At 37.9% G+C, this 11,329-nt stretch overlaps 1 pseudogene; it reads left to right on the top strand.

The window, feature by feature from the left end:
• Positions 1 to 3,480: 3,480 nt before the first annotated feature.
• LOC129773760 (interferon-related developmental regulator 1-like) lies at positions 3,481 to 4,447 on the top strand (annotated as a pseudogene).
• The last annotated feature ends 6,882 nt before the right edge of the window (positions 4,448 to 11,329 follow it).

Below are 11,329 nucleotides of genomic sequence, written 5' to 3'. Positions count from 1 at the left end.
CCTTCCCAAATCAAATTAGTATTCTATGTGAATGCAAATCACTTTTTTTCTGCAAGTGGTGAGAAAATCCCATACAAAAATTGTATCTGAAACTGACGTTATATAATAATAATAAATTTTAGTAGGAATATCTGAAAATTCATCGAAAATAGGTTAAGTTAGAGTTAGGACTACGCGCTTCAACTAATTAAATAATACCAAGTAGATATTTTCATTCAAATTTTACCAATTGAAAATTGCAATTTAGCCTTCTAATCTGATGGAGAATAGTTTGGATCCCAAACTCGAATGTCACCATTAGCCATCGCGGATATTTTCGTTGTCTCAGGTTGAGGGCGATATTGACCGTGTAAGGTGGCAAAACATTGATTGAGGTTAGATCGGATTTCGAAAGCCTAGCTGTCACGATATTGAAGACACTTAAGGTCCATTTATACGTTGCTAGTAGCTGACTTCACAATGAGCAGCTACTGACCCGGTGAACTCGCTTGACAAATGGTTGACTCGCCTTGTCCGTTCACACAATGTGAGCTGCTGGCAAGAAACTAGATACTACGGCACGGGTTTACCAGAGATGCCAGACGATTTTTCAAATGTTCATCAAATAGTCAGAAACAGCAATCAGGTCCGAATTTGTCAGATGAGGAAAATGAAAATGATAGTAGATTTGCAGAAGGAACAAATACGCCTCGAAAACTAAAATAATGAAGGAAAATCTACTTTTTTATATCGATTATGTATTCTGTTTCTTAGAACAATACTTTTTTTTGCAAGTTGTGAGTGAATTCTGAATGAAAATTGTGCCCGATAATGATTTTATATTCAGATTCCCAATAAAGTTATCTCAAAAAGAAAACGTATTAGTTTTCCAATAATTTTCAAATCTATAAATATCTTCGCACATTTTCAAATATCTTAAAAATAGAGACATGTCAAGACAATGTATAGATTTGGCATCCCTGATTCGAGCGCTAAATTCTGTTTTTGACGTTTTGAGGGATGCGAGTGCGAGTAAATTCAAAAAACTTTGAAGTAGCTCGCACGCCGAATCACACATGACACTAACTGGAATGATGTGTTCACACGGTGTGAGTAGCTGCACTGCAGTAACTGACTAGATCGACTCGTATGCTTACTCGCACCGTCTGAACCCGGCTTTATTGTCAATCAGTTTGATCGTGTAAGGTGCCCATCAGACTGGAAACTTGTGTTGTGGTGAAAATCAAGGCGCCTAGAAGTATATACTAAGGTGGGCCAACTTGCTAAAACCAAGACGCCTAGAAGTATATCCTAAGGTGGGCCAACTTGCTAAAACCACTCTTCAGCCATATTGGAAGTCTACTGTGTTTTGTTTGTAAACAAAACACAATACGCTAGTGCCGAAGCTCGCTCGTGATCAGTCTGTCTCTTTCGCGCTACAAGCAAATAATTCCCCTTCTGCTTTCTTCTGTACTGTTTTCATATACCGCTCCCCTAACCAATTTAGTGACGAAACGGCCTCACCTAGTACCATAGAACCGTCTTGGCTAAAACCACTCTTCAGCCATATTGGAAGTCTACTGTGTTTTGTTTGTAAACAAAACACAATACGCTATTGCCGAAGCTCGCTCGTGATCAGTCTGTCTCTTTCACGCTACAATCAAATAATTCCCCTTCTACTTTCTTCCGTGCTGTTTTCATATACCGCTCCCCTAAACAACTTAGTGACGAAACGGCCTCACCTAGTACCATAGACCCGTCTTGGTGAAAATTGGAAAATTTTCTGATTGTCAGTTTGACATACGGTACAATGTACAACCAAAGTATGTCTGTCATGGTACGATGGTACCTGTACAGCGATATGGAAAATGAAAGGTGGGAAGATTTTTTAAATCTGTGACGTCACAGATTTTGTTTATGTATGTTACTTTTCTTATAATAGTCCACTACATAGGAAAAGTGTTGTTATAAAAAGTAAAAATAAACAAATGAAATGAACTACTTTTTTCCTAAATCAATGCTAGCGTTCAAAATCACAAGGGCCCGACATTTTAACAGAAACTGAAATTTCAGTGTTTTTGAAGTGTTCTAAACATAATTTCAATTCAATTTTACTTCTCGTTACGTCGACCAAAAAAGTAAACGAACAAAGTCAGAGTCATACAATCTTTTGTTCCTTTGACGGATAAACATTTGACAGTGCATGGGAAAAAAGGTTGCAAGTTTTTTTCACGTAAAATCAACTTTAAAAATAATTTTAATTGACTTCGTATGACTTAGATTAAGACGAAAAGTTTTCCGCTTGCGTCTTAGTTTTAGACGACTGAAGTTTTCAGCACCCTAATTGTGAAAAAAGTAATTACAATTGCTGACAAAAGTCAAACTTCCATGAAGTTACTCTAGAATCCAAACATAGTAGACATTAAAAATTAAATTAAGCATTTTATAACATTTTATGATATTTTTTGTTTTTTTTTTGTTCAGAATTCGAAAAATATGATTTGGAAATCTGTAATTAGCTTCTGTACATCCTCTTTCAACGTTATTCGTTTGCACATTCAATTTTGTACCATTTGAGTAACTGACTGGTATGCCTGATATGTGAACTTCCTATCTTCCTGGCTACTAACACAATCAAAGTTCAACACGACTAAAACCTGTGAATCTTCCCACCTTCTATCCTTCATCTCGCCCGAACAGTACAACTCAAGACGGGTCTATGGTACTAGGTGAGGCCGTTTCGTCACTAAGTTGGTTAGGGGAGCGGTATATGAAGTAGTAGACAGTAGACTTCCAAGATGGCTGAAGAGTGGTTTTAGCAAGTTGGCTCACCTTAGGATATACTTCTACGCGCCTTGGTACAACTGATGGTACGTGTACAGTACAACGCAAGTACAGCTGTATGTCTGTCGCTGGTATTAGAATCACACCAAGGCGAATAGAAGTAATACTACCAAGTGTGGTCGTTTCTTCAGTAAGGGTGCTCATACACTGTTTGATCGAAGCCAAATATTTGACTATTTTTGACAGAAAAAATTTGACCAACGTGTACGGATCAAATATTTTCGACACAAAACACGACGAGCAAATATTTAGTACTTCTTTGCTTAAACTACCTTAGACCAATTTGTCAAACAATGTACTGACGTACGTTAAATATTTCAATCAAATTTTTGGTATTTTTGATGTTTGGCATTGTTTGCCAATGTTGATAATTGAAAAATGGCAAACAAAGTGGCAAGTGGCAAATAAAACTGCCTAAAGCGATGCCAGACCTTTTAATTTTAACTTATTGTTGAAAAATCTGTGATAATTTGTGTATCGTGTATTTTCTACCTAAATTACTTGGCTGAGATTGTAATTCCTCTATTTCCATCTACCCCATTGAAATTAATCAATGAATGTTAGTCCTAAGAAGTATTAAAAATTGGTGCAGCACATATTATTCTGTATATCTGGCATTCATGCCCGATAGTAAACATTAGTTCTATATTTCGCAATATGGCAGGAAGGTATGTTCGTAATTTTCTCTATAAGTTTATTTTCTTATTCAAGATTAACTTCTCGTTAGTGGATGCGATCGAGAAGTCCATTAAGAAGGGCAAGGGAACCGAACAAGTGTGGGCTGCACGCATCATGTTGGTGATCCAGCTCGAGGAAGTCAACGATATTAACGAGCTGATCAAGGTGCTGAAGCCGGTTCTGTTAGCGGTCGCACACGATACCGCCGTCTAGCAGGATGTGCGGACCAAGTGCTGTATGGTTTTGGGTTTGCTCAATTTCCATGGTTCGGATGATATTGGAGACTTGCTGTACCTGGTGAAGAGCTTCGAGGGAATCTTATCCAGCAGGTATTGCAAAAGAGACGTTCGAGCGGTTCCAATGCCGCTGCCGTTCACAGTTATGCTCTCAGCGCTCGGGTCCTTCTGCTCACGCTAGTTCCCACGGGGGATTACTACAGAGTTCCCAGTTTGACGTAAGAATGCCGGGGAAACCACCGCACTCATCATGGATAGTAGCAGCTTTCACGATGACGGCTTCCTTCGCGAGGAACTCTCCAATTTGATCGAAGCCACAAGGAAGTTGGCCACCGATGCCCACAAGTATCGCGCTTAACCTGACCGCAAGGTGCAGCGTGTGGTCTTTCGCGACGTCCACCGCTATCTGGAGGAAAACATCTTGTCGGAGATTTGCATCAAGTTCGGCAAGAAAACTGCTGCTGGGCATGTGGTCTCTCCACTATAAGTAAATCTGTCTCCGGAACGCGCTGGATTTCGAAATGAACGTGCATCTGTCGGAGATCGGCTTTCTGTGAGATGTGCTGCTGCTGGGGATCCGATTGGACGACGTCCAGGGCAACACCAAAATGGGCAAGGCGAAAAAAAAGTTCATGAATGCGGCTGCCTTCAAGATGCGCACAATCACCAGCCGGAAGAATCGTGACAAGCGTTCGGCCGTTATCAATTAAACCTGGGTCGATATGTGTATGTGTATGTGTATATATGTACATAGGTGTGCGATAGTTTTTTTTTTTATAATAATCATCTCTATTCGAAAGAACACAATGTAATAAATTAAATTTGAATAGAACTAATATAAATAATAAAAATAAAAATTTCTTGGATATATGATTAATACAAAGTACACAGAAATAGAGGGCTCAGAACAAAATAAATTTTCAAAAACTTCACATTTTCACAGACTCATTCTTCATGGCTATGAAAAAAGCATTTCGGTACCTTGGGAACAATATGGGACACAGTTGTTCTCGGGATTTTAAAAAGATACTGTCATGACGTGAAACTGTCTCCAGTTGCCAAAAATCTTAATGTCAATGCACATCGCTTTCCGCATTTGCATATTCTCTTTTTCAATTAAGAGTGTAACCAAAGAAGATAATCGAAATCTTCAAACTCCATACGAAAAAAGTTCTTTCATATCTGTGCATACTCATTTCGTAGATCTCGGGCTAGTTCACGTGAAATCGCGTTTCACGCTTTTTGATCCACTCGTTCATTCACATACTGCGGTTATGGACCCCTTTCGTTGTTTTTCTGATCCTCTGCAATTATCCTAAGTGCAGCGGCTAGGACAACTGCCCTAGCACTATATGACGTCTTCAGTTGCAGTAGCCATATTCATTTAAATATATTTTGACAGCGACATGACGACAATGCGTCAATGACAGCGGACGCACATAAAATATTATCCGACTCGACGAACAGTGAACTATGTGATAACCGTGTTTGTCATTCATTCCAAATAGCTGTATTTCGCCAAATAGTTTTATGTCAAATTTTTATCAAAAACAAATGAGTGTAATTATGGTTGCAAAGTATTTTTGTCAAACATGAAATTTGTACTAAATTTTTTCTGTCAAAAAGTGTCAAATATTTGACCTCCGGACAAACAGTGTACGGCCACCTTATGTTAAGGTGATTGTAAACTTTTTCTCTTGAGGTCAAATATTTGATAAAGATAATATTAAGTTGAAGTTTCGTTTTTACAAGCATATAACTACTCAGTTTTACTGTGCGCAGCGCCATAGACGGTTAGTGGTGTGTAGCATTAACAAACCAAATCAAAGCACTTGGTGAACGTTCTTTTTATTGACTTTCTCTTAAGTTAATAACTCAGACTGGAAACTTGTGTTGTGGTGAAAATTGGAAAATTTTCTGATTGTCAGTTTGACATACGGTACAATGTACAACCAAAGTATGTCTGTCATGGTACGATGGTACCTGTACAGTACAACTGATGGTACGTGTACAGTACAACGCAAGTACAGCTGTATGTCTGTCGCTGGTATTAGAATCACACCTAGGCGAATAAAAGTAATACTACCAAGTGTGGTCGTTTCTTCAGTAAGGGTGCTCATACACTGTTTGATCGAAGCCAAATATTTGACTATTTTTGACAGAAAAAATTTGACCAACGTGTACGGATCAAATATTTTCGACACAAAACACGACGAGCAAATATTTAGTACTTCTTTGCTTAAACTTTTTTAGACCAATTTGTCAAACAATGTACTGACGTACGTTAAATATTTCAATCAAATTTTTGGTATTTTTGATGTTTGGCATTGTTTGCCAATGTAGATAATTGAAAAATGGCAAACAAAGTGGCAAGTGGCAAATAAAACTGCCTAAAGCGATGCCAGATCTTTTTATTTTAACTTATTGAATACTACTCTGTTTGCCACTCTACAATTATCAGCAGTGACACACAATGTCAAACACCAAAAACATAAAAAATTACTGAAATATTTAGCGTATACGTTAAATGAACAGATCAAAAAAGAGTTTAAGCGCACAGAAACTAAATGTTTGCTTGTCGTGTTTTGTGTCAAATAAATTTATTCAGTACGATTAGTACACAGTACCAATGTCCTGTAAAAAAGGAAATGAAAATGGTGGTTTTCGAGCGACATAGCATGCACTGTCATAACTAATTCTCAAATAGTGACGTCAGTCGTTGTGTTGATATTCGATTGCCTACCATATCCATGTGAAAATGCTGTTCAGTATGTGTTTTATCAATTAAAAACATACATTTAATTGAAGTTACCGCTGATTATGCGTATGATGTGACAGCGTGCAGTGGATATTTGTGAAATTACTTCGAAAAAGACAAATGGGTGATATTTTTGTGGGCCATTTCCACTCCCCCACGATCATAGAAACAAACGAACTTTCATTGTTTTAACGAAACGAAGTTGATAATTTTAGCTCTCTCTTTTAGCTCTCAGTGATGGTGTGTATGATCTGAGTAAATCGTTTTCAATTAATCAGCATATCACCAAGAATACTACTTTCGAGGACTAAGCATACTACTGCTCTTTAGTTCTTTTTACCACATAAATAAGAGAAATAAGTCAAAATACAACTGTCATCTGTTAGAAAATAAACAGTTGCAAGATTTCATGAGAGTTTTGGCTCAAATCATCATGAAACCGAGAATATTTTGAACATTATTTGCTGTTTTCCATATACTCTTTATATTGGATGCAAATAATAACGACACCATGTTCTGCTTGCCAATACAAATGTACTTCACCTACTGCTTCACCTTGATATGTACTCATTGACATAGTACATTATAACCTGAGACAAGACCAAAGTACGTAGAATAGAAGGTAAGGGGTATTTCCTGTGTATACACTAGAGATGTGACATCATAGTGAGCGGATTCGGATCGGCTCGCAATCAAAACAACGCATCTCATCAGCTCATTACGGAGCTGGAGAGCTGATGAGCTGATGAGCTGATGAGCTGTTGAGCTGATGAGCTGCTGAGCTGTTGAGTTGGAGAGCTGCATAGTAGTGGATCGCAAAAGCTGCAGAGTGTGAATTGAGAGACGCGACAGAATTTTTCGTCTCCCGCGCTTTATGATATGACGTCAGTTTGTTTTCGTGTGTCCCTCTTCGTTCTTTAGCTTTAGCAAAGATGCCAGATAGGAAAAAGGTTTTTGTTTTGAAGATCGTTCGTTACTTCATTAAATTTTTCTTACATCGCCAAACAAAATAATAAACATTATTATATGCTTGTAAATAAAATTGATATATTATATTGTTATTTGAACATGATTGTTGAAACACATAATTTTATTTTCGCGTGCTGAATTAAAACAATTCAGAAAACCACCCGGCATAAATGCTGATGATTGATAATGGTCCTTTTGTTACCTTTGTCATCGCGAATATTTATTTCTCGTTGCGCCTATTAGTGGATTTATTTTTATATCCTTGGATGTAAAAAAATATATATCGGTAGTTTTATCAAAAAACGTTGTCTCAGCCAATATTTCTGAAAGTATTTTATTTGGCTACTACTGGCTCTAAGCATCTTCTTTTTCAGCATTCAATATTTGTTGTATATTATATTATAAGAACTCATATTAGTTTTAATTGTGTACAATTACAAATTAAATTCGTTTATTTTTTTGCTTTCCGTCTATTAAGAAAATGCAAACTATAAAATGTTCCATGTCCCATGTTTCATATGCAATTGTGTGGACAACTGAGCTAAAGAGCTGTTCCAAATGAGCAGCTCACTTGTATGAGCTGAACGGCTCTAAGCCGCTCACCATGATGAGCTGATTTGCTCATCTCTAGTATACACACGGAGAGCGCATGTGTTACACACACAACGAAGTTAATATTAAAAAATCCTCAATTTGTTCGAAGTTAGTTTTCATGCCGAAAAATAACAGAAAAACATAACTTGTTGCAAAATATACAACAATGTTGTACTACATCAACCAAATGTAACTATTCATAGAATATATGTTACCGGCGTGGCAAAATCATCGTGAGAAGCCTTATATCATTTGAAGACTGACACCTCGCGTGGTTTGGCATCCCTGTTGTCCAAACTTGGTCGAAGTAAAAGAAAAAAAAAGGGTAAGAGGTAAGTTTTTAGGTTTTGTGTTAGATTATAACGACAAAATAGAAACACTGCTTCACTCACAAAACTGAAAATAAATGCAGCAGTTATTTCCAAGCTATTTTCTATCACATCACTTTCGTTTTCTTATTTCTTCTGTTTCGTTGTCCCTATCGTATCCGCAATCCCTTTATGCGGCTCGGTGTTGTTTACGACATTCTTTATCCATTCAAAATCCGAGCTGCTCTCTGTGTCGCATTTTTTATCATTTATCATGTTTTTACTTGTTGCTTTCATCCACTAGGATGGAGCCAAATGTCCGAAAATTGCCGTTTGTTCGTTGTTATATCCGATGTAGTGAATCAGTGCATTCTCATTTTTATTAATCGAGTGTACTTTGGTCTCGTAGTCTATACCATCGTCTTAAATGGGGGCGGTATTTTCCCCAACATGAGAGCTTTATCTCTCAGTTCACGAACCGATGAACCTTTCATTCCGGAAGATTTAAGGCGGAAACTAGAGATGTGCCATCCGCTCATGAGCTGTTCCGAAGAATCGACTCTTTGAAGTGAGTTGACGCGGAACAGCTCGCAAAAAAAATCAAACAGCTCTTCAGCTCACTTTGATGATGATGAAGGAGAGAAAAGAGCTGTAGAATTGAAGAGAGTGTGTGAGCTGTAAGATTCAAATGAACTGACCGTCTCTCGCTCTTCGTGTTAAGACATCAGTTTAGTTTCATTTGTCCCTCGTCTTTTCAACTGTTATATTCGCGTTGACGGCATTGAGCTTTGTTTACCAGTTTAGGGGGCGCCAAAAATAATAATTGGCTCTCAGGCAGAATGAACACGTTTTTAAAATTCAAATTATTAATGAAAATTAACTTTTGTGTATCAAATGAGTATTTTATTTCAATGAAAAACACTTTGTTTGCAGGCGGTGCAAAAATCTCATAAGATTTTTTTTTTTTGAAGAAAACTTTCTATTGTAATGTAAAGCCTCAGTAAAAATGTCGGAAATGTTGTACTCGCCGAGTCTGTTGTAAATAATAGTCTGGAATACGTGTTTCAAGTAATTAATAATATGGTGTGAAAAATTTCATTTGAATTTTAACATTTTCAAACTGGCATCGTGGCTATCGAGTTTGGGACCCAAATTGAAAGTCGGCACTGACAACTGAGCTGAAGAGCTGTTCATAAAGAACAGCTCATTTAGATGAGCTGATATGATCAGAGCTGTTCATCATGATGAGCTGATTTGCACACCTCTAGCGGAAACAGAATGCCGCGTTGTGCGTTGCTTCTCATCAGCTGTCCAAGGCGCGTAGAAGTATATCCTAAGGTGGGCCAACTTGCTAAAACCACTCTTCAGCCATCTTGGAAGTCTACTGTGTTTTGTTTGTAAACAAAATACAATACGCTTGTGCCCAAGCTCGCTCGTGATCAGTCTGTCTCTTCCACACTTCAAGGAAAAAAATGCCCTTCTGCTTTCTTCCGTACTGTTTTCATATACCGCTCCCCTAACCAACTTAGTGACGAAACGGCCTCACCTAGTACCATAGACCCGTCTTGCAGTTTGCTTGCGTTTTGTACTAAAACATTTGCCCGACGCAGTCTGTTGATTTGCAGTCACAATCCAGCATTCGCGTCTCCACTTTTCATGTAAAAAAAGACAAAATAAAATTCGTATGAAAATCTTGTTCTTGTTGTGTCCACGGATCAGTTGAATGTTTTTAAAAACAACACATTGCGAAATGAACAATGAAAATTAGGTTTTCCATATCAAACTAGTATTCTATTTAAATGAAAAACATTTTTGTTTGCAGTTGGTGAAAAAGTCTCATACGAAAATTGTTCATGAAGACAACTCTGTATTATGATGAAAAAATGTTGGAATTGTTTAGCCATATGGTTGAATGAAAGTCAGAAACACGTGTTTCAAGTAATCAAATAACATGATGTGAAAATATTCCTTCAAATTTTAGAATTTAAAAACCGGCTTCGTGTCTTCTAATCTGATTGAGATTACACTAACGAGTTTGGGGCCCGAACTATGGCCCTAATTTGAAGCTGCCACCAGACGTCGACACCATGCCACTGTCATCGCGAATTCGGCGCAAGCAGTTTAGAAAAAATGTTAGCGTTTAGTACAACGATGCTAATGACGCAATGCATTATTGTGTTCGACTAAAAGGAAACACATATTTAAAATGAAGTGTCAAAGCATAGTTGTCGCAACGCGACGCATAGCGCGACAATCTGGTCCCACCCAAGACGGGTCTATGGTACTAGGTGAGGCCGTTTCGTCACTAAGTTGGTTAAAGGCCCATTTATACGTTGCTAGTAGCTGACTTGACAATGAGCAGCTACTGACCCGGTGGACTCGCTTGACAATTGGTTGACTCGCCTTGTCCGTTCACACAGTGTGAGCTGCTGGCGAGAAACTAGATACTACGGCACGGGTTTACCAGGGATGCCAGGCGACTTTTCAAATGTCCATCAAATAGTCAGAAACAGCAATCAGGTCCGAATTTGTCAAATGATTGGTCCAAAATCGACTTCTTTATTGGCAGTTTTCATCTTAGGTTTTCAGTTGAATGTATCATCACACAATTTTATAGCAAAACAAACGCTGATCGTGTTTAAAAATACATACTTTGTGCTGAATTTCTTTGAACTGAAGGTACTATCCGAAAAAGCAGAAAGAGAAAAGGATTCGGGCCAGGAATTAGATGCAAAGAAAAGGAGCAACAAATACAATATTGAAGGAACTCTACGATGAGGATCCCCGAGATTACAGAGCAGTGTTGGTAATAACACCTGAACAAGTGAAAAAACTGTTGGATTTAATTGCTCCACGAATACAACGCCAAGATACAGTCATGAGGGATGCTGTACCTGCAAGAGTTAAATTAGAAATGACATTGATGTGCCTTTGTTTTGGAATATCGTTGGGATTGTTGTCGA

The sequence above is a fragment of the Toxorhynchites rutilus genome, chromosome 3 (genome assembly GCF_029784135.1).
Source record: "Toxorhynchites rutilus septentrionalis strain SRP chromosome 3, ASM2978413v1, whole genome shotgun sequence".
Taxonomy (NCBI): domain Eukaryota; kingdom Metazoa; phylum Arthropoda; class Insecta; order Diptera; family Culicidae; genus Toxorhynchites; species Toxorhynchites rutilus.
This window is presented reverse-complemented; position numbering and strand designations above follow the sequence as displayed.